Source organism: Gossypium hirsutum, chromosome D02 (assembly GCF_007990345.1).
Source record: "Gossypium hirsutum isolate 1008001.06 chromosome D02, Gossypium_hirsutum_v2.1, whole genome shotgun sequence".
In the NCBI taxonomy this organism is placed as follows: domain Eukaryota; kingdom Viridiplantae; phylum Streptophyta; class Magnoliopsida; order Malvales; family Malvaceae; genus Gossypium; species Gossypium hirsutum.
In genome coordinates, this window is record NC_053438.1 from 19,454,064 (window position 1) to 19,479,764 (window position 25,701).

The window sequence follows — 25,701 nt, forward strand, 5'->3', positions numbered from 1 at the left end:
GTAAGGAGTCGTTGCATGTACTGTTTAACTCAGTAAATTATAGACAGAAGTCTTGCACATGCATTGATATACATACTCATTCCTTGATGCATAAACTCTATATCTAGAATGGTATAAGGAGCTATCGGAGGGTTGATATATATGATGGTGAAAAGAAGATACAATATTATATGTTTTGCCTTCGGTATGACACTTTGATGCAAACTGTGACTGGTGAATACCTAGCCTTTCTGGGGACCACTTATGTGTTTGAATTACAAGGAGGAATGATGGAGGTTTGAAGGTTATGATTAGTCTATTAGCTTTATGGAGCAGCTTGAAGAAAAATGAATATTGGTTCTTTGGAACAAGGATTAGAAGCTAGCACAAAGAAGAGAGTGCATTAGTAAAAAGGTGTATAATGTGTTAGATAATGTGTGGACATTGCATGAAGTGTAAAAAGTATGCGAAATGGTTATAAAGGTTAGCCTATATTGCGGCATACTAATAGAATAGTCGTATCATTTGTCCGTCAAATGCTGGTTTCTAATAGCAGAAAGTGTCCACTAATGGGTTGTGTTTGCTTGCAGGGAGTATCCTCTAGCGGGTACTTCAAATAAGAAAATTGTATTCACTGTAGTGGCATGTCTTTTATAAAATCTATGTCTTGGTCTTGCAGTGTCAATTGAAACTTATTACGAGGTTGTGCTTACATGGAACTTACTAAGTTCTTATGAACTTACTTAGTTTTTTCTTCCTATATTTAGCCTTTTAGGTTGGATGAGTTAGTTAAGGGATTCAGCCAGATCTACGACCTATTCCGTTAGCCATCTCTTATCTTTGTTTGTAATATGTAATCGTTGGGGATAGGACGACTGTTAAGCTTCGCCAGTTTAAAACTCAAAAACTTGTATTTTAAATGTTGATTTTATATTTTTAGGCTCTTACGAGCAGTATTTGGGCTATACGCCAAACTATTTAAAGGCTGTTAGACAACCAGTAATGAATTTTAAACTTCTGCCTGAGTATTAACTCATTTTACGTTTCACATAAACCTATCAATGTCTATAAGGCTTCTACCAAATGATGTTTAATCGTAGCTTATTTATACGTGGTGTATTAGTATTTAATGTGCTTTTAAAAATTTATATGCCATTCGATATTTTGGGTTAACACCCCAGTATCTGGAGTATCGGCCGAAGTAAAGTGTTAGAATTTTAAATGTTTTCGTTAGTCTAGTTGGTTTTAAATTGTGACGTTCCATACCCAACTTCGACGATCAGGTCGAGTGTAGGGTGTTACAGTTTTATTAGTATCAGAGCTTTAGTTTAGCCGATTCTCGGAAATAAACTTTAGTTAGAAACCCTGTAACATCCCTAACTCGTCTCCATCGTCAGATTAACAAATCATTCAGAAATTATTTAACATCATATCGTTAAATAGATTAATCTCATTAAAAATCATATCAATCATATGCATTTTGTCCCTAAATCGAGCCTTTGAGGCCCTAAAAATAGCTTAGAAATAATTCGGGACTAAATTAAAACAAAACATAAGTTTTAAGAAAAATTAGGAAAAATTGGAAAACAGGGGTCACACGGCCGTGTGGCTAGGCCATGTGACATAACCCAGGCTGTGTAACATTCAAACAAAGGGACATAAGATCGTGTCTCAGCCTGCGTCCTCACCCGTGTAACTCACTAAGTAGGGTCACACAGTCGTGTCATAGGCCATGTAACTCTTTGAGTTGCAACACACAATTGTGTGCTAGGCCGTCTAACTCACTAACTTGAAATAATAGAATTTTACAAATGACACACGGTCGTGTCACCAGGCCTTGTGTGTCACACGACCGTGTGACAGCCTATGTCCCAGGCCATGTAATCCCAAAAATTAACTTAAAATCAAGTCGTTTAAAGTCCAAATCATACATAACCAATCATACCATTTGGGAACAAATTCATGGGATTTAAACATCATTCAAATACACATGAACATGCCATTTCAAACACCCTAATTCACCTAACCAATATGCAATTTAAAGGCACCACAAATATACCAACACATCACTTACCAAAACAAGTTAATATTGTCATTTTCCAAGCATGCAAACCTAGTTCATTTAATCACTACATGTTACCACATTTGACCATTTACATACCAAAAGGACTTTATATACAAGTACTTAAAAGTAACCAATATGTCATAACTTGATAGGGCATTAAAGTTCACCAATTCAACCATAACTTCAAAAGCTTAAACATACCTAAACATCCATTACAAATATCCTATACATGCCATTATTAACCTTGGCCAAAATACTAAAAAACTACCTAAATGGTTGATGGATAGTGTGATAGGTCTCCAACGAGCTTCTAACCAATCGAGCTTTCGATAACCTATAAGACAAAGGAAAATAACTACATAAGCAACGAGTTCTTAGTAAGCTCATATAAACTTAAACATAAATTACCATTTTATTAATACAATTCATAGATTAAGTATAAATTATTACCAATTCCATAAACTTAGTATAAACCTATACAACATCATCAAACTCACAAGTTAGTACACTTGTCCATGATACAAATGTATTCAACCATAAGATTAGTAAATTTTCGTATATAAACACATCATTTAACTCATCAATCTTTTCATAAGATCATGATTCATTTCATTAGCATACTTACCATTTCATTTCCTTTTATTTCTCGTTGAACTATTTAGAATTACATCGGATACTCAGGAATGCTCACACATAATGTGCTTTTCCATATAACTGTCACATTTCCTTTACATAAATGCTCACATAAGCTATGGAGAATCTGAAAAAATGCAGGACCTCAACCAACGTTTGGACATTCAAGACCAGCACCCGAAACATGAAATTCCTAATGACATGTCATTTGTATCCTAAGAATTCTTAAGGTTCAAACGGGACTCGTTATCCGTCAATTCATCATAGCATTAATACATGTATGTTTAAATCCACTTACAACTAACACAATATAATAGGTAGTCAATTTAACTAGCATTAACACAATTACAATTCATACGAACTTACCTCGATAACTAGGGTGTAGTAGTAGAGTCGAACTAATCTACAACTTTAGCTTTTCCTCGATTTAAGTTTGATTATGGTTTATCTTGATCTAAATAAATAATTTCATTCAATTAAGTATTTCTAGGTATTCAATTTAATCCATAGTTCATATTTATTCAAAATTACAAAATTACCCCTTATACTTTAACTTTTCATAATTTAGTCCTTATGCTCATAACTTAAATATAACTCATTTTAGCCTAAATCCAACTTAACCAATGTTACAAGGGACCTTGAAACAACCCATAATTACCCACAACTCACAACAAAACCCATGGATTTATAATTTTAACAATTTAATTCCTATTTAAAAAATTCAACAAAAATCACTTAACAAAACATGTTTATTTTGCAAAAATGATTAATAATCTATCAAATAACATCAAAACACATTCAAAAATATCTATGGAAAGTCCCTAAACCTTTAAAAAAAATTTCAAATTAACCCCCGAGCTAGCTGTAGCAACCTTTTTTTAGTGGTGTCAAAAATAGTGATTTCGGGGCAACAAATCTGACGAAAAAGTTTGTAAATATTATTATTTAATATTTACAAGTCAAATATGGTTTTAAAAAGGTTTTTTATTTGGTAATTTAGGTTATATAAATGATTTATTAAGTTCAAATGGTAAGACAATAAAGTTAAGTGATTTTAGAAAATGAGGTATCGAGACCTCGTTTCTATAAACTGCATTGTAAATATTTTTATAAATATTTACGGAGTGTTATTAAGGTTTTATTAAAGTTTCATTAAGAAATTTTAATGTTTCGATAGTTAATTAATTAAAAAGGACTAATTTGTAAATGATGTAAAATTTGATCACTATTTGATTTACGTGATTAAATGGCTTATTGAATAAAAGAAAAGGGACTTAAATGGAAATTAAACCATTTAAGGATTTAGTGTACAGTTTTGGGCAACTAAAACGTGAAATTTGGATGATATATAAATGGACAAATTGGTAATTTTGTAATTAAATTAAATTAAATAAAAAAAAGTTTGTATCATCATTTCTAATTCATTTCTTTCACCGAATTGGGGAGAAGAAAGCCATTGTTAAAGGCTTTGAAGCTTCGACCAAACTTCATTGTGTGCATGTAAGTCCATTTTAGCGCCGTTTCTAATAATTTTTATGTTTTTTAGATCGTTGCAACTAGGTTCAGCTGGCCCGTACCTTCGATTTTGAAACTATTAAAGATATTGAATGTTTCCATTAATAAATATTTGTGATTTTAGATGTTAAATGATGAATTTGAAATTTTTTTTGATATTTAAAAGTATTTTGTTAAGTAATTTTGATGAATTTACCGGTTAGGGACTAAATTGTTGAAATAGTAAAAATACAAGGATTTAATGTGAAATTATTAGAAATGTGGGCTGTTTTGGGTGCCATTAATATTCAACTGATGTGAATTTGTAATAAAATGGTTAAATTGCATGTTTTAGGCTTAGGGACTAAATTGAATAAAAGTAAAATATTAGGGGCAATTTTGTAAAAATGTCAAAAATGACTAAGTTGCATAAAATCCTTTTTTTACTATCTAAATTAATAAATTGAATGAAGTTATTAATTTAGACTAAGATCAAGTGGAAAATCAAGGAGAATGGAAAAGTACCAAAAAGCCCCTATACTTTGATATTTTTGCATTTTAGCTAGGTAAGTTCGTATGAGCTAAAATCACTTAAATTTTGATTAAATTTAATGTTTAATATGTGGTTCTATTGTGATTGAATCTATATATATATATATTGTTATGCAATTTATCATGTAATGAAACGATGAAAATCCAACGACGTTTCGACAACTATCGAGCCCCATTTGAACCTTAGGAATTCATAGGATACAAACGACATGTCATTAGGGTTTCCATGTTTCGGGTGCTAGTCTTGAATGTCCTACCGATGGTTGAGGTCTGGCATCTATTGCGAATACTCCACAGCTCGTGTGAGCAGCATCGTGTAGCTTATATTTCAGCCCACAGCTTGTGTGAGTAGGCCCATTTCATAGCTCGTGTGAGCAACGATGTAAAAGAAAGGAAAGGTTATGATTATAAGTTGAGCACACTTCGTGTGAGCTATCCCACGTATCCGATGATATTCTAAACGGTTCAACGAGGATGAAAAATGAAAGGAAAGGTATGTGTTCAATGTGAACCAAGACATGTATTTATGAAGTACATTGAAATGGTGAGATACATGAAAAGCATGTTATGTTATGATGGATGATAAATCCAATTGAATCATACTTAAGTATAATGGTTATCCATGTTAAATTCATATGAATTATGTTTAAATGAACTAACATGTGTTAATAATGTGCTTAGGCTTGTGCCAAGCTTGTGGTTATGATTGATGTTTATGCTTATGCATGTACTATGTATATAAAACAGGTAAAAAAAGGGAATAAAACAATAAGTTCATAATTTGGATGCATTATGATGTTATAAAAAGTTTGATGTGATAAATGATGTACTTATATGTGATATGTCTATATATGCTATGAAAGAATTTACCTATAACATGGATAGATACACTAATTCGTGAAATGATAATGTTGTTTAGGCTTACGCTAAGCATTCGGAATGGAAGGGAAAGTAAGTAAATAGAATTATTCATGATCTTATGAAAAGGTTAATGATTATGTATTACGACTTATAAATCCTAATATGTTATATATGAAAAGTATATGTGATATTGATGGATATACTCAAATGTGAGTTGGATGGTGTTCAATAGGATTATACCAAGTTTAAAGTATTGGTGTTAATCTATGTATTATAGTATTGAAGTGATAAGTTATGTTTCATGTTCTACGATCTTTCTAAGCATTCATTGCTTACGTAGATATCTTTCTCTTACTTTACAGATTATCGGAAGCTCGACCAGTTTGGAAGCTCATCGGAGACCTATCAAACTATCCAGAGATTAAATTAGTAGATTTTGATGTCTTAAGAAAGGTTATAATGGCATGAATAGGTGGACTTGTGGTTTATAATAGTTGATGAGTTTGGCATGTATATGTTATTTTGGTTAATGTAACTTTGGTGCTTTTGATGCCTTATTGATGTGTGTCATTTTGGCAACGTGTTAATGCATGTTTGAGTGGCCAAAATTCTAGGAAATGAATTGACCTCAACATGGTCAAGTTATGGTATGCTTTAGAAAGGTTTTGAATAGATGTGCATGATTGAAATATGGTTTGTATATAAGTTGGTTGTTGGAACCATTTGGAAATGGCTAGATTTGTGTTATTTAGATGGTTCTGATGCATGTAAGAAATGGTCCAAATGGTAAGGTTATTTTGATATGGCATGATTATAATATGGTATGGTTAAATATGCACATGTTTAGGTCTATTTGGAATGACCATATTTGGTATGTTTATATGAGACCAAGTGGAGTATGCTTTAAGCTGGATATGAACTATTTGTAATGGTATAAAGTGGTCAATTTATGATGAGTTTTGAAATGGAAAATGAATTAAGTGTTGATAAATGAAATGTATTAAGTACATTATATGTTTAGGTAAATTGTATGTTTGCATTTGAGGTGCCTATATGGCATATTGGTTGAATTGAATTTGGCATTCGAACTAGTCTTAATATGCATGTTTTAGGTATGTTTTAAGGCTTGATTGTATGTGCAAATGGCTTGTAGGTGTGTGCTTGAATTAGGTGAAAGAAATGGCTTGAATTTGGTCCATTTCTTGTCCACACAACCTAAGATTGGTTTTAAAGGTTGCTTTCTGTAAGTTACATGGCCTAGCACACAGCCTGGAACACGGTCGTATGACTTGGCCGAGTGACCCAAATCAGAGAGTTACACGGGCACGGACACGGGTTGGGACACTGCCGTGTGTCCCTATTTTGAATGTTCACATGGACTGAGACACGAGAGTGTGTCTTAGTCATGTGAGTCACACGGCCTAGCCACATGGCCGTGTGACCCCTGCAGTATGAAATTTTCTATTTCTTTCTTCAATGTTTCAAATGTTCCTAATTTAATCCCGAATTGTTTCTAAAGTGTTTTTAAGGCATCGAGGGATCGAATAAGGGATGATATGCTTTTGTTTGAATGGAATAAGATATGATTTATGAAATGATTGGAAATGTATGTTTTTATGTTATGGGTTTTCGGTAATGCTCATTAACCCTATTTCAGCGATGAATACGAGTTAGGGGGTGTTACACTAGCTAAACTAAGCTAAAACGAACTCAAAAACATAAAAATCATTAAAAACGGGGCTTAAAATCATACCATTCAATGAATTAATCCTAGCTAAAACTTCAAGCTCCTCCTCCCATGGAATTTTAGTTGAAACAACTGATAAAAGGAAGAAGATGATAGTATTTTAATATTAGTTTGTATTTATTTAACTAATTACTAATTTACCCTTACTAACTTAACTTTAAAACAACTAAATCTTGTCCATATTTTTCCACAATAAATGTGAATGGCATAATTAGATCCCTTAATTTACTTTTCTATAGTCATCAACTCTTTTAACTAATAAAATTCAACTGTTACACCCTTTACGATTTAATCCTTTTTACTTACTTAACCATTTAAACATCAAAATTTCTTAACGAAACTTTAATACGACCCTAATACAATCCTGTAAACATTAAATAAATATTAAAATAATAACTCAGTTGTCAAGATTGTGGTCCCAAAATCATTATTTCTAACACACTAAAAATAGGCTGTTGCAACTCTCCTCCCCTAACAGAATTTTTGTCCCCGAAAATGTTACCAAAAAATAGGTCTGGGTATTGCACTTTCATACTTCTTTTGATTCCCATGGAGCTTCTTCAATTCTGTGACGTTGTTAGAGAACTTTAACTAAAGCTATACGTTTATTTCTTAATTATTTGACTTACCGAGCTAAAATTCTGATCGGTTCTTTACTGTATGACATATCCGGCTGAATCTCAACATCTACAGGTGAAATCACATGTGAAGGGTCTGATCCATATTTCCATGACATCAATACATGAAACATGTTATGTATTTTCTCTAATTCAGACGGTAAAGCCAAATGATAAGCCACTAGCCCAATCCTCTCGATGATCTCATATGGCCCGATAATCGCGAACTAAGCTTCCCTTTTTGACCAAAACGAAAAAATTTTCTCCAAGGTGATACTTTTAAAAACACTATGTCGCCAACTTGAAATTCAATATCTTTTCTTTTCAAATCTGCATAAGATTTTTGACGATCAACAGCAGCTTTCAAACTGTCATGTATTACTTTGACCTTGTCTTCAGTTTCTCGAATCAAATCAACACCGAATAGCTTTTTCTCACTCAATATAGTACAATATAATGGAGTTCGACATTTTCGACCATACAAAGCTTCGTACAACACTATTTTAATGCTCGTTTGATAACTATTATTATAATCAAATTCAACCAATGGAAGAAATTTCTCCCAGCTACCTTTGAACTCTAAAATACAACATCGAAGTATATCTTCAAGAACCTGTATCGCTCGTTCAGACTGACCATCGGTCTGTGGATGACATGCTATACTGAAATGCAATCGACTGCCCAGAGCTTTGTGCAATTTACTCTAAAACTAAAAAGTAAATCGTGGATCTCTATTAGAGATAATAGACATCGGCACACCATGCAGTCTAACAATCTTAGAAACGTACAATTCTTCCAACTTTTCAAGTGAATAATACATACCTACTTGAATGAAATGTGTGAATTTAGTCAAACGATCCACAATAACCCAAATAACATCTTTCTTCCTTAGAGGCAAAGGCAATCCCGATACAAAATCCAGTATAAATCGTTCCCATTTTTACTCTGGAATCATCACAGGTTGTAAGAGTCTGGAAGGTACCTGATGCTTTTCTTTGACTTGCTGATAGATCAAACATTTCGATACAAACTCTGAAATCTCTTGTTTCATACCTGGCCACCAGTACATCTATTTTAGATCATCATACATTTTGTTACTACCAGGGTGTATCGATAAATTACTGCTACAATGGAACCATCATCAATAAATGTCAACTAAATGTTTAAAGCTTACAAAGTAAACAAGGATTTTCTATTTAAAGCATTAGCAACAACATTAGCTTTTCTCGGATGATAATCAATGATCAAAACGTAATCTTTTAGTAGCTTCAACCATCTATGCCATCTCAAGTTTAATTCTTTTTATGACATCAAATACTTCAGGCTTTTATAATCCATAAGGATATGACATTTTTCTCCATACAAATAGTGTTGCCATATCTGTAAAGCAAATACAATAGCTGCAAGCTCTAAATCATGAGTCGAGTAATTTTTCTTGTGCGGTTTCAACTATCGGGACACATAAGCTACCACATTTCCCTCTTGCATCAAAACACAACCTAAACCATTCAATGAAGCATCGCTATATATAATAAATTCTTTACTGGACTCTGGAACAACCAACGCAGGGGCTTCGGTCAACAACACTTTCAATTGATCAAAGCTTTGTTGACATTTTTCAGACCATTCGAACTTGACATCTTTCTAGAGTAGTTTCGTCAATGGGATAGCAATCATTGAAAATCCTTTAACAAATCTCCGATAATATCCGACAAATCCCAAAAAAAATTTTGATTTCTGAAACATTTCTTAGAGGCTTCGAGTCCACTATAGCTGATATTTTACTCGAGCCAACTCTAATACCGTCTTCCAATACCACGTGTCCCAAAAATCCAATTTCTCAAAGCAAGAACTAGCACTTGCTAAATTTAGCAAACAATAGTTTATCGCATAGAATCTAAAAAATTATTCTCAAATGTTGGGCATGCTTTGTTTCATCTTGGGAATAGATCAGAATGTCATCAATGAACAGAACTACAAATTTGTCTAGATACGGTCGGAATATTCTATTAATCAAATCCATAAACACGGTAGGGGTATTGGTCAAACCAAAAGGCATAACAAGAAATTCATAGTTCCTTACCTGGTTCTAAAAGTCGTTCTTGGCACATCCAAATTTTTAACTCGTAACTGATAATATCTAGAATGGAGATCAATATTTGAAAATACTATTGCACCTTTCAACTGATCAAACAAATCATCAATTCGTGGCAAAAGATACTTGTTGTTGATCGTGACTTTGTTAAGCTGTCGATAGTCAACACATAACCACATTGACCTATCCTTTTTCTTGACAAACAATACAAGAGCACCCCAGGGAGAAAAACTAGGCCAAACAAATCCTCTGTCTATCAACTCTTGCAACTGTGCTTTCAACTCTTTTAATTTTGCTGGTGCCATTCTATACGGAGCTATCGATATCGGACAAGTTCTTGGTACTAACTCAATAGCAAATTCAACCTCTCTGACTGGTGGTAAACCTGATAACTCTTATGGGAACACATCCGAGAATTCACAAATAGTCGAAACCAACTCAAATTTCAATTTTGATGCCTTGAATAAAAAATATAAGCTAGATACCCCTCACATCCCTTTCTGATATATTTTTGTGTCGACATAGCTAAAACACATTAGCTGTATCATCAAATATATCATATTCAACCTAGATTATTTCACCATTCTGACATTCCAACATAATTTACTTTCATCTACAATTCACAACAACATCATGTAGAGTTAACCAGTCCATACTGAGAAACACATCAAACTCATCAAATGGTAATAACATCAAATTAGACGAAAATTTGCAATCCTGAATCATCAAATGACAATTTTTATAGACTTTATCAACTAAAACATACTGACCTAAAGAATCTGTTACTTTGATCACAAATTCAGTAGACTCATAAGGTATTTTCTTATCCGACACTAAAGTTGTGCATACATATAAGTGCATTGATCCCGGGTCAGTCAAAGCATTAACATTAGTATCAAAGATAGAAAATGTACCAGTAATCACATAAGGTGCTGAAGCATCCTCTCGAGCTCGAATCACATAAGCTCTAGCTGGTGCTTGAGCTTCAGATCTAACCGTAGAATCTTTTGTTCCACTTTGACTATTACCCGTATTTCCACTATTTCTGGATGGTCTACCTCTTGCAGTCGTGTTACTTGAACGAGTGTTCCGAGCTTTCTCCTTATCAGATATCTCAAGGCAGTCTCTAAGGAAATGGTCAGAAGAAGCACATTTAAAGCACGATCCATCTCTCAATCTATACTGCCTGAAATGTCTTCTACTGCGTTGTTGACATCAAGGTTTATTATTTCAGACATTACCTACACTAGCTACAGATGTAGCCTGAGGTCTCGAACTCGAATGCTGCTTCCCTTTATCTCTTCCCGGAAATCCCACTAAAGCTAGTGTACGACTGTGAAATTCCTATAGGTCATTTACCTATGTCACCAGCCTCAAAATCTACTTTTCTTATAGTTTTACTGAGTTCTTCAGCTTTATGTGATCGATCCACCAAAACCATGAATTCTTTCAATTCTAGAATCCTGATTAACAATTTCATACCTTTATTTAGACTGTCTTCAAATCAGGTATACATAACAACCTCTAATGGTATACATTCCCGAGCATATTTTCTGAGTCATACGAATTCTCTTTCGTACTCGGCTACAGTCATACGCACCTATTTTAACTTAAGAAATTCTTTTTGCTTCTTGTTGGAAAATCGCTGACTAACATATTTCTTTCTGAATTCTATCTAAAAGAAATCCCAGTTCACTCGATCCTTTTGTACCACAACAATCAAAGTATTCCACCACTGATACGTTGAGTCTTTCAACAGAGATACCACACACTTTAAACATTCAACAGGTGTACATAACAATTCATCAAAAACCCTCATAGTGTTTTCTACCCAAAACTCGACTTTTTCAGAATCGTCTTTAGTTGTATCGCGAAATTCTTTAGCCCCATACTTATGTACTTTATCAATCGAAGGCTTGCTTACACGTATTTATTCCAAACCTTGAGGAATAATGGGGGTAGGTTAGGGTATGAGAGGGGGTGGAGGTCGTGGAGCCATAGGGTTAGTTCGAACGAACTTAGAGAACCATTCTAACATCAATTGGAAGAAGACTTCTTTTGCCTCACTTCCCTGGCCCTCAGCTATGGGCGCACTGCTAGCTGCTCCGCATACAAAGGCTTACACGTTACTCCCAACCTTATCGAAATCAGCTCAGTTAGATGATATATTTTATCTATACGAAAACATAGTTTAATTTGAGTCAGGAGATATCACATTATCACAAGTTATATAATGGCATGTATTTCTAGACTCCGTACATGCTATGTTCAGTCCGGGAACCAACAAGCTCTTGATTGGGAAAATGAAGAAGGAATTCTTGGAGTATAAACATAGGAGAATGATAGTGTTTGAGTCTGAGCAAGAGTTCATTTGGCTGAGTAAATATGCTAAGGACTTGGTCTCAGATGAGGAAGGGATTTGCATCAGATTTGAAGGAGGGTTAAACGAATAACTTTGGGTATTGTTGTATGCATTAGAGATCTGGGATTTTATTGCCCTGTATGTGAAGGCTCGGAGAATGGAGTCAGTGATTGAAGAAAGGAGCAAAGTTAGAGATAGGGAGAGGAACAAGTGCAGAGGCTCTATTGTAATTACAATTGCTGGAAAAGGCCTAGAGATGTGAAAGGTTATTCTGTTTCTCCAGCAACGGAGTCTCAAACTGTTAGCTTCCATCGAGATTGAAGTAGGCATTAAGCCACTTCCATGGCTAGTACTGAAGGTTCAAGGAAGATGAAGGTCCCCATCTTTAATAACTATGGGAAAAACCATATGGGAACATGCTAGAAAGTCACCAGGGCTTACTACAATTGTGGAGCACTAAAGCATTTTAAACAAGATTACCTAACCAAAGGAGGTGGGAACAATAAACACTCTGTGTAAGTTGCTCAAGATCTTAGTTAGAGTTGATGACTAGTATTGTGGCAAGGTCTGGGTCTGTACAGGGAGCTTTAATGAGGAATGTAGCTAAGCTGAGACCGAATGTCTCAGCCAAAGTCTACGTGATGCAAGCGAAGGAAGACACTGAAGCCCTCGCCGTTATCACTAGTAATTTTTCTTTATCCAACAACAACATCCATGCATTGATAGATCCTGTATCTACTTATTCTTATATATGTGATAAGTTTTTAGATGGAAAGAGTCTTAAGGTTGTCCCTACTGAGGCTAGCCAGATAGTTACCAACCCGCTTGGTTAGAGTACTATGGTCAATAGAGTAGTAAAAGATTGTTCATTAGGTTTTGGTGGATATGTATTTTTGGAGAACTTGATGCTGTTGAGTTTCCATGAGTTTGACGCCATGTTGGGGTTGGATTGGCTAACTCAGATAATGCGAATGTTGAATATAAATCCAGAGGAGTGTGGGTATTACCCGGATATTTCAATAAGGTGTTTATTTCAGGGGTGAAGCATGATATCAAGAATAGTATAGTCTTAGTTGTTTCATCTTAGAAAATGATTGCGAAGGGTGAAGATGTGTATTTGGAGTATATTTTGGATTCAATAATGGTGAAGGAAGACTTAAACAAGTACCAAATTTGAATGAGTTTCCAAATGTCTTTCTAGAAGAACTTCTAGGGATACCACCAAATAAAGATGTGGAGTTCTCAATTGATGTTGTGTCGAGAACTGCTTCTATCTCGAGTGCACCATACAGAATGGCACCGGTAGAACTGAAGGAGTTAAAGACTAAATTGCATGAATTTTTAGACAAAAGGTTTATCAGGCCAAGTGTTTTGCCATGGGGTGCGCTGATATTAATCGTTAAGAAGAAGGATGAGACTCTTTGTTTGTATATAGATTATTGACAGTTAAATAAGGTGACCATCAAGAACAAATAATCATTGCCCAAAATTGAAGATTTTTTTATCAGTTGAGTGGAGCTATAGTGTTCTCAAAGATTGATCTTCGTTTGGGGTATTATCAAGTCAAGATCAAGGGAGATGAAATACGTAAGACTACATAAAATTGGTTAAAATTGATTTTGAGGATGAGAAGTTATTTATTTAATTTTGAAGAAGGAATGAATTCTGTTGGTCTGAGGCCCCAATCTTGAGTCAACCAGAACCAAGAACAGAATATGTAGTGTTCACCGATACGTCTCTAAATGGTTTGGGATGTGTGCTAATGCAAAATGGAAGGTTGATTGCTTATGCATCACGCCATCTCAATCTTCATTAGAAGAATTTCCCAACTCACGATCTAGAACTCGTAAAGTATTTAACCTGTTAATCCAAGAAAACTGGCAAAGTGTACCCAACTCATGCAAAATGATGTGTTTAACTTGTCAAAGAGTCAAGGCAGAACATTGAGTTCCCTATAGTATGTTGTATCCGCTGGAGGTTCCAAAGTGGAAGTGGGATAGCATCACCATGCATTTTGTTTTGAGCTTGCCTCTTAGTGCGTCAAAGAAGAATTCAGTGTCGGTGATCATTGATAGGTTAACAAAATTAGATTATTTTGTGGCTGTTGTAATGCGGTTTGTGCAAGTGTACATAGTCGCTTAAGTAATAAGTAAGTAAAATGAGTTATTGTCTCCATAGGGACTGTATAAGCTTAACTGATTGATTGCAAAATTATAATTAAAAACTTGATGTAAAAACTCAAGAATTTGGATGGCTATGATTAAACTAAGTAAAATTAACTAGATGCAAAGATTGATCCCTATGCAATTCTAATCTAGATGCAATTTACATAAACATATGAATGAATGGATTTAGCAATAAAAAACAATCAACATTAAATGGGCTAGGATGATTATATTAATCAATTCCATTTTATTTTATGATGCTTAACAATGTTCGAAAATATTTCCACGGCAACTAGATCTTTCATGAGTTTGGAAACCAAATTAAGTCCTTTCAGAGTCTTTTACTTAGTTAAATATGCATTTTACTGATCATATTAACTAAGGGTTTCTTAGCATTTATGTAAGATCACAAGGAAATTTATGTTTGTAATAGTTTAATTACATAAACCTAAAAACTATGCAAGATAATAGAGCTAACTAAAGATATTACGAACCTCAACTTAATCAGGTTTAAGGATCTAAACTGAGCGTTGCACTTTTTAATTATGTGTTTACTAGTCGTCGTTCTGTTAGGATTGCTCAGCTAATTTGAGTGCACCCAATCACATATGAATGAAATGCATCATGATATTAATTGAAAACATGATTGATTGAGGCCTAAACATGTTAAACATGAATAAAATAGATCTTATTGAATTAACGTAATCATCCTAGTAAATAGGATTTAAAATATCATTGTTGATGCAAAAAACAATAAACTCAAAGCAAACATAATTAAAAAAATGACAAGAGGAAAGAGTAAACTCTATTTAGTTCAGCGGCCTATTGGATCTATTCTGACTGATTCAATTCAGCAACCTTTCGGATCTATTCTAATTGATGCGCTCCTCTGTTCTAGTTGATGCTTCTTTTGCTAAAGAGGTCCTAAGGTAACTGGCTGAAGGATGCTTTTGACAATGCTTTTGTGGCTAAAGGGTGGAAAGGAGATGGGTGACTATACAAGGGAAGGAAAAGGGAAACGGAATATAGAGAAAATGCTAATGAGAGAAGAAAAATGAGTTGCGGGTGATGATGGATTAAGGGATTGATGCATGGTATTTATAGGTGAAGGTAACTGGTTGAGTTTGCTAAAAATAGAATTTTAATTCCTTCTTTTTCTATCACACATAGCTAACCACATTTCAAGGAGAAGGGGATGACTTAGTCTCCACATTTTGAATTCAAACCAAGGCTATTAATAGCAATAGGGTGGATGGTTTCAATAGTAAAGTAGTTGGGTTGATTTTTTATTATTTTCCAATAGTAAGGACCTTCAATTAAATACCCCAATGCTTGCTTTTGGGCAGCCATCTACTTGTGTCGAAACTAGGCTTTAGTTCCCCCTTGTTGGATGGTTTCTCAATCCAATAATTTAGCAAACATGTCTATCTATTAACACATCTTTTACTGGGTCAATTTATCAACCTCATGACCCAAATTGCACGGTCTTTCCATCCACATGAATTACTTTGTGCATGTCCATGTTTCATTCACATTAATCACATCTTCAATAGTCCTCCTACATAGTGAAAAATAACATATTAATAAATTAACATGAAATAATATAAAATATGTACAAAAATCATGTAATTAAGCAGAATTTCACATAGTTTATAGATTCATGCCCAATATTACTAATTAAGTAAAATTCACTTATTTTAATAACAATTACTCAAGATAAACATATTTATTAAGGAAAAAAGTGGAAAAACACATAGAAAAACCTTATATAATTTTGAGTTTACAGCAGTACGTACAAACTACTTATTGGAGTTGTATATTTAGAATATAGTCCGACTACACGACATTCCCTTTTCAATTGTTTCTGATCGGGATCCCCAATTCACGTTTAGATTCTGAAAGTAGCTGTAGATGTCTGTTCGAACCAAGCTTCGATTTAGCACTACCTTCCATCCTCAAACTGATGGTCAATAAAAAGGGGTAATCCAAGTGTTAAAGGTTATTCTTAGAAGCTACGTGATTAACTTCAGAATGAATTGGGAGAAATATCTACCTTTGGCGGAGTTCATTTACAACAACAATTTCCATGCTAGTTTGGGCATGTCACCCTTCAAGGCGTTATATGGAAATAATTTTCGATCTCTAGTTTGCTGGTTGGAGCTTAGTGAGAAGAAGTTGGTTGGTCCAGACTTGGTTCGCGGACCAGAATAAAAGGTGTTGATCATTAAAATTCATTTAAAGATTTCTCAGGATTGCCAGAAAGTGTATATGGATCAAAAAATGAAATATGTGTCCTATGAAATTGGCGAAAAATTATTTCTCAAGGTCTCACCCTGGAATAAAATCATTCATTTTGGGTTAAAAGGGAAACTTAGACCAAGGTTCATTGAACCTGACGAGGTGTTGGAGCACATAGGACTAGTGCCATATCTTTTAGCACTCCCAGTAAAATTGTCCAGGATTTACAATGTATTCCACATGTCAATGCTAAAAGGTATCATTTTGATCCAGATCATGTGGTACAACTAAAGGCGTTAGATGTGGAGCTGAACCTTTCATATGAAGAAGAGTCTGTTTGCATTCTAGATAGAGAGATTAAGACATTAAAGAATAATGAAATTTCCTTAGTGAAAGTTCTATTGAGGAAACGTAGAGTTGAAAAAGCTACGTGGGAGAGAGAAAACACCATGAAAGAGTAGTACTCTCGTCTCTTCGTAGGTATGAAATTTCGAGTACGAAATTTTTATAAAGGTGGGGGAGTTGTCACACCCTCGTTTGGTAAACTAGTATGTTTTGGAAGATTGTACTTGCAAGAACGCCTAAGTCGTGAGGCTTAGATTGGTTAGCATTGACAAATTTCTTGGCAAAGTGTTTCACTAAGCTTCGCCAAGTTTTCAGATTCCTATTTCACGGTTGGCGAGTTCTTTATTTTGGTAAGACCCTTATTTGGCGGACTCTCCCGATAATAAGTCTTCCACTCATGTTTTGTGTTACTGTAGATGTAATTATGTATTAGAAATAGTGGTTGGTGGGAAAGATTTAAGTAATCTGGCATCTTAGTGGAGGTAACATATCAATAACCAAGACACCTTGAGAGAATCTCGTAGGATGTGATTAATTTGTGGAAGCCAGTGTGCACGATTATTAATTAGAGATTTGCTTGAGTGGGATTTAGAGTAGAGTTCACTATAAATAGGACAACCCGGTAGCGGAGAGAAGATTTTTATTTCATCTTCTCTACTCACATTTGTTATCATCGAAGAAAACCCAAAAGTGTTCTTCATCGTTAACGAAGGAACTAATCATTAAGCTTGTAGAAGATACCTTTCTTAATTTGTCTACTAGTAAACTCTTAAATCTTTCTTTAAGTTTTACTAGATAGGAAGGATTTGTCGTTACAACTGTTTAGTAAGTTTCCAACTGAATACTGGTCAGGAAGAAAACTTCCTTCTAGAAACAGTTTGCATGTTTACCAATTCTTGTTATTATGATTGTACTTCAGTTTTTATTGTATTTCAAAGAGTTGTTTGGTTGGTTTTAGCCAAAGTTTATTGACCTGCCATAATTCTATGTAGCAAACTAAACTAGTTTTTGCACTTTAAGAGCTTGAATACATGCACTTTTGTTAAGTTTTAGTTAAGTTTTCGTAATTCTATCTAAATTCAAGAAAGTGTGTAATTTGAGTATTTTATTGACCTTAAGGGCCGAATAAGGCCTAAGGTGAGCAAATATACTTTGTGACAGTGCAAGAGACCGATAGAAGGCGTGTTAACTCGATACTAGTCGCTGCTGTAATAACCCGGTTTTAGCTAAATCAAAATAGTGGTTTTAGAACCACAAAGCTGAAGTCGTAAAATTATTTTAATATTATTTTATGTGTTTACAGCATGTGAATTAATATGTGTGAAAGTTTCGTGAAATAATTTTATCGATTGGTTGTTTAATTTGATAAAAGGACTTAATCGCATAGAATGCAAAAGTAGCATACGTTAAAGTGCTTAATTGCTTTAATTAATTATTTATAAGGTCCTTATGTTGTGATTTGGCCATTGAATAATGGTGTGGACGGTTATGGGTTTATAATAAGTGATTTTATAATGTATAAATGATTGATAAAATTGTAAATTTTATATTATTATGTAATTAAATAAAACAAAACATAAAATGCATGTATTATCATCTTTGTTGGCCGAATGTACCAAAGCAAAAGAAGCCATTTTTGAAGCTTTAAGTTCGACACTTAGGGGACTTGATTTAGGTATGTTCTTTGCTCGATTATTGATAATTTTTACATTTTTGAGATCGTTGCTTCGTATACTAGCTAGCCTATGCTTAAATTTTTGAATTGGTTGATGTATTCATGAAATGCCATTGATGAGTAATTAAGCTTTTTATTGTTTGATGGTGGATTATGAGAGTTTGATGTTAGATTATCATGTGTTACTAAGTAATTTTTGATAAAAATGCTTATTAAGGATTAAGATGTGAAATTTGTAAATTGAGGGGTTTAAATGTGAAATAAATGAATTAATGGGCTGCTAAGGACCTAAGGAATATTCGGCCAAACATGGGTTAAATGAAATTTTGAGTATTTTGTTTTGTTTTGAAATAGGGACTAAATTGTAAAAATGTGAAATGTTAGGGGCTAAAGTGAAAAATTCCCATTTATGTGTTTTTGGATGAAATTGAATGAATATGTCTTTAAATAAGTTAAATTTGAATTGATTTAGATCAAGAAAGGAAAAAATCAGATTTGAATCGGGGAAAGTTAAAAGTTGTTGAATAGTCGTTCCAATTCGTTCGTTTTTGTACGAGGTAAGTTCATAAGTAATTAAATGTTTTTAAATTCAAATGTATATATATTATATGTATTCGAATTGAATTGTATGTATTAATATATATCTTGCCAAATTGATTTGAGCATTGGATGACTAGTTTTGAGCATGAATTGATTTAATCACGAAGTCGAAAGCCCCGAACGAACCTTAAGAAATGTATAGGATACTGATGTCATGACATAAGGACTTCTGAGATGTGATTTCATGTAAGACCATGTCTGGGACATTGGCATCGTATATGTGTCGTATAAGACCCTGTTTGGGACAGTGGTATTGAAATGTGTTAACATGTAAAACCATATCCAGGATATGGCATTGTACAAGCTTTATATGATTTTCGTGTATCCTTAACAATTCCGAATGGTTCATCGGGTATTGACAAAATGAGACCAAAGATGAAATTGAGCTAAATGGTTCAGGTATGTGAGAAGTTTATATATTCATGAAAGATCAAGGTAAGTGGAATTTTTAATGTGGTAATATGTAATTATATAAGTAAGATGATTTTATATGTGTATGAGATTGATTAAATTTGGCCTATTTGAATTGAACTATTAATGTTCTTGTGATAATTTAATTGCTTATGACTTACTAAGCTTTCAAAGCTTACTTTGTGTGTCTTTTCATTGTTTTATAGATTTTGAAAGTATTTTCGAGCTCGGGGATCGTCAAGGATCATCGTCACACTATCGATTGCTATTTCGATACTTTAAGAGTTTGTACTTTTAACGTATGGCATGTATAGGCTAGTTTTGTTATGGTTGGTTTTGATTTGTATATGTATAGCCACGTGAATTGGCTTGAAAGTGATGTGAATTTGGCTTTATAATTAGCTCATTTTGGAAATGTGTTATATGGTATATCTTGTGCGATGTATGATTTTATGAACCGGTTTTAGTGATGTTAATGTAGTTGATAGATGTCTTTATGTGTTGTGGTTTTATCCATGCGAGTTGGTTAGTAAATGGTGTAATTGATGGAAGTTACTTTGACTATATAAATGAGCTTTTTTATGCATTGATAAATGATAGATGATGTGTATAATCTATCTTGTGATTCAGAAAATTTGATATATTCATGTGGTTAATTATTCAGTTAAATGTTAATGTTGGTATGTGTTTGTATTTGCTATGTGATAACTATGCTATGCCATGTGAATTTGGCTATTTGGTGTGGCTTATTAATGACCTATGTATTGATGTATAAATTGCCTTGTAAGTTGTTTTGTAAATGATGAAAATTGCTTTGGTCATTAGGTAGGATAAATTATGATATATATATATATATATATGATGCATATTTATATTCGGCTAAGGTATTTGGTTCATTTTGATAAGCATGAGATTTTGGTATTTGGTATAATTAGTATAAAATTTAGTTGCAAAATTGGTACGTTTGATTTGTTATTTGTGCTCAAAATGGCTAATTTTGTTATGTTGGAATGCACATAAATTTTGGTAATGTATAAGAATTATATTTATCCATTTGTTAATGTTTTCTAATGAATCAGATTTGGATAACTAATAAATGGTATAATATGATTTGTTTTAGCTCGTCATGTGAAAGTGCATAGGTATATAAAATGGTTTGTATAATAATTAGCCATTGAAATAGATGTATATTAAAGAATGAGGTGATATATGTGATTGATATATGGAATAAAATATGCTTGAATTTAATTTAGGTATTCGAATACCATGAATGCGATGCCTTTATGGTTCGTATGTTATATTTATAAAGTACATGTAATACGGCTTTGTTGCATGTTAGTTGGTTCGAATATGTGATTAAATAAATGACTGTGTTGATCTGTGTTTTGTACGGTAATGCCTCGTAGCACTAATCTGGTGACGGTTATGGGTTAAGGGTGTTACATTTGATTTGTATCAGAGCAGGGTTTAGTTGGTTTTAAGACTAACATAGTGCGTGTGAGTCTAACTATACATGCCATATATATAAACCGCGATAATGTGATGATTCCTGACAATTAAAAATGTCTTTTTGTATAGTGATGATTCTTGACAATTAGAAATGTGTTTTTGTATAGTAAATGGATCCCGATCGAGCCGTAGCTGACGATGTGGAAAGTAATGCACCCGTTCCCACTCAAGGGGCAGCGCTGGCTGATTCTAGGCCAATTATGAGTAGCCACAAGGGAGAGGCTAAACAAGCCTTCTTCCAGATGATGAACGAATGGTTCACACAGTATATCCAGACAAATTCGACTGCTCAACAACCTCCACCCCTGCCTAATCCTCCCCAAATACCTGTGATACCTTAAGTTACTAATCCGATGCGATTAAATAAGCCTCCGATTGATAAAATTAGAAAATATGGAGCCGAAGAGTTCAGAGCTACTGTTGATAATGATGCTGAGCGAGCTGAATTTTGGCTTGATAATACGATTCGGGTGTTCGATGAATTATCTTGTACTCCTGATGAATGTATCAAATGTGTTGTATCTTTTTTAAGGGACACTGCATATCACTGGTGGAATACACTAGTATCAGTGGTTCCAAAAGAACGGGTTACTTGGGAGTTCTTTCAGATTGAATTCCAGAAGAAATATATCAGTCAGAGATTTATAGATAAAAAATGCAAAGAATTCCTAGAGTTAAAACAAGGTTGCGTGACAGTGATAAAGACAGAATATGAGCGGGAATTTGTGAGACTGAAGCTATAATGTGTAAAAGATTTGAAGATGGTTTGAATGAAGACATTAAGTTGTTAGTCGGGATTCTGGAAATAAAAGAGTTTGTGGTACTCGTTGAGCGAGCATGCAAAGTTGAGGAACTTGGGCAAGAGAAAAGAAAAGCTGACCTTGAAGCTAGAGATTCGCGAAAAAGATCATCGAGTAAGTCATTTCAGACAGCATCAAAGAAGTTTCGAGATGATTTTAGCCATTCAAAGGCTATTGTGGGTTATTCTAGACGAGATCGAGACAGAGCACCTATGAGTTCGGAAGCTACTTCAATAACTACTGTTGGAAATGTCAGACCAAATGAACCTGACTGTAAACATTGCGGTAAACGACATCCCGATAATTGTAGATTGAATGGTCGGGATTTTTTCAAATGTGGATCATTAGATCATTTCATCCGTGAATGTCCTGAGTTGGCCGTGCAAGATACAGTGCAGAATACGAGGTTGAGCAACACTGCAGCTAGAGGTAGACCACCCAGAAACACGGGTTGTTTTGTGATGACTATGCTATGCCATATGAATTTGGATATTTGGTGTGGCTTATTAATGACCTATGTATTGATCTACAATTTGCCTTGTAAGTTGTTTTGTGAATGATGAAAATTGATTTGGTCATTAGGTGGGATAATTTATGATATATATATGATGCATATTTATATTCGGCTATGGTATTTGGTTCATTTTGATGAGAATGAGATTTTGGTATTTGGTATAATTAGTATAAAATTTAGTTGCGAAATTGGTATGCTTGATTTGTCATTTGTGCTCAAAATCGCTAATTTTGTTATGTTGGATTGCACTTGAATTTTGGTAATGTATAAGAATTATATTTAACCATTTGTTAATGTTTGCTAATGAATCATATTTGGATAACTAATAAATGGTATAATATGATTTCTTTTAACTCGTTATGTGAAAGTGCATAGGTATATAAAATGGTTTGTATAATAATTAGCCATTGAAATAGATGTATATTAAAGAATGAGGTGATATATGTGATTGATATATGGAATAAAATATGCTTGAATTTAATTTAGGTATTTGAATACCATGAATGAGATGCCCTTATGGTTCGTATGTTATATTTATAAAGTACATGTAATACGGCTTTGTTGCATGTTAGTTGGTTCGAATATGTGATTAAATAAATGACTGTGTTGATCTGTGTTTTGTACGGTAATGCCTCGTAATCCTAATCCAGTGATGGTTACGGGTTAAGGTTTTTACAGCTGCGTTGCAACAAGGAGAGCTGGACGCCGCAACATAGGGAGCAGAGTAGAAGGATTTCAATACTGCCTTCGGTGTCACAACTCACCCTTGAAAACACAATGAAGATGAAGAATACAACCCTTGATGTCACAACACAGGACCTGGTATCATGACATCACTTCTGTACAGGAAAGAATTACGAGTCAGGGGTGTTTTGGTCTGCACAATCAAACATTAAGCACGAGGATGGTAGCTAACTTAGGGTTAAGGGCGATGACCACTCTAAAGTCTGTAAATAGGCTCATTTAACACGTGTTATGGATAGCTTTTCATAGTGTATAATTTTATTCCTAGTTTTAGCCTTTAGTTTTTCTTTTTTTTAGGCTTTAGGTTTATTACAGTTTTGTTATTTGCTTTTGTGGAAGAGATCAGATTTGTGCATTTGATCAAAAATTGTGAGGATTCAACATTGTATTCAACACAAATCAGACTTTTTCTAAACTCTATATTCTTAAATTATTGTTCATGTCTACTTTATATATCAAGTATATATAGTTTATGAGATCCATGAGGAACTAATCCTTCTGTAAAGGATTAGTGAGTGGAGGTATGATTAATTAACTGTTTTATAGGGTTCTCTTAGCGGATCAGTTTTTCATTAAAGGAAGATCTTAAACCCTAGGCTTGATAACCCTAGCAAGTCATTAAGGTGGGAATTAACCCAAAATTGGTATGACCTACCCATGAATATCGTAACCCTGAATTGGTCTGAACTGTAAGGTCAAGAGATAAGTAGTTCTTTCCGACTCATTATTCTAGTGGAAGATTAGAAAATCTTGTTGGAGTATCAACTAGTTGATGAAACAAGAAAAGCCAAAATGATAGTTGATTATGATTACTGAAGCAAGCTAATCACCCATGTTCAGATTTGATAAATTCGACTATTTGATTTATCATTATTTACTTATTTCTTTTCTTTCTGTTATTATTATTAAAAATCCCAAAAACCTTTTTTTATATTGATCGTAATATAATTCATCTAAAGTACTAATTAGATTTATTTGTGCTTTGGTTAGAATTCACTAAGTACTTACCTTCCTTGGGTACGATCCTTGAAGTACTAATCTACTCTGTTGTAACTATAGTACAACCTGATCGACCTACTTGCGGATCTCACCTTTCCATATATTTTGTGCAAGATTTTTACTCTAGACGTTTATACGTACGGAGGCAGTCAAGTTGTTACTGCTGTTGCTAGGGAAGCAACGCCATTAATTTGATTTTAATTTTGGAACTTTAATAGAATAATTAGAAAACTTTAAGATTATAGCTATGATTTCACTTTCTTATTTTCCCTAATCTTTTCTATTTGGGTTTAGTGTATGACTCATAGTATAGGAACACCTATAGAGCCATTCACAGATCCTGAAAGAATAATTTGTAGGAATCGTTGACAACAACAGCCAATGCAAAACCAACCACATGTTGCATGTAATTTACCACCAAGAGAAAATTTGCTGTTGGACAAAGTTAACAACAATACCCTAGAAGATCCACCACCACAACTACTCGCAAACAATCTCATGGCAAGTAATGAAAGAACTCTGATGGAATATGTGCTACCAAATCTAGATATGGTTTAAGGGAGTATAATAAGGCCAACTATCATGGCCAATAATTTTGAAATTAAACCAGCTATGATCTAGATGATCTAGAATAATTAGTAGTTTCAAGGAACGATGGCAGAAGATCTGAGTCAACATTTAAAACGATTCCTTCAAATTTATGACACTTTCAAATATAACGGGGTCCCCGATGATGCTATTCGTCTTCGGTTGTTCCCCTTCTCCTTAATTGATAACACCTTTTCTTGGTTAGATTCGTAGGCACTAGGGTCTATCACGACATGAGAAGAACTTGCAAGAAAGTTCTTACAAAAGTTTTTCCCTATTAGCAAGACGATCAAACTAAGAAAGGAAATTACTATGTTTAAGCAGTTAGAGGGAGAGAGTTTTCACGAAGCTTGGGAGAATTTTGAAGACATTGATTCAAAAATGTCCACATCATGGACTGCCAGAGTGGTTACGACTACAAATATTTTATAATGGGTTGGGTGTACACATAAGGTCAGGATTGGATGGAGTTGCAGGAGGAGCCTTAATGAATTGAATGTACAATGATGCGTACGAATTAATATAAAATATGAAGATGAACTCCTACCAGTGGCCAATTGAACAATATATATGGCTAGAGACCATTTTTGGTAAAGGCTGTCCAGGAGGACGACAGATATCAAAAACTAGTGGATAGACTTAATCTCATTGAGTCTTCAAATAGTACAACATCTATATATGGTAAGATAAACCACTCTTCCATTAGAT

General features: G+C 34.0%; 1 non-coding gene across 1 annotated transcript; it reads right to left on the minus strand.

Moving 5' to 3' along the window:
• Nucleotides 1-25,284: 25,284 nt before the first annotated feature.
• On the minus strand, nt 25,285-25,392 carry LOC121214963 (small nucleolar RNA R71). Its single transcript, XR_005910698.1, has one exon. It is a non-coding gene; the product is annotated as a small nucleolar RNA R71 (small nucleolar RNA).
• Between the last annotated feature and the right edge of the window lie 309 nt (nt 25,393-25,701).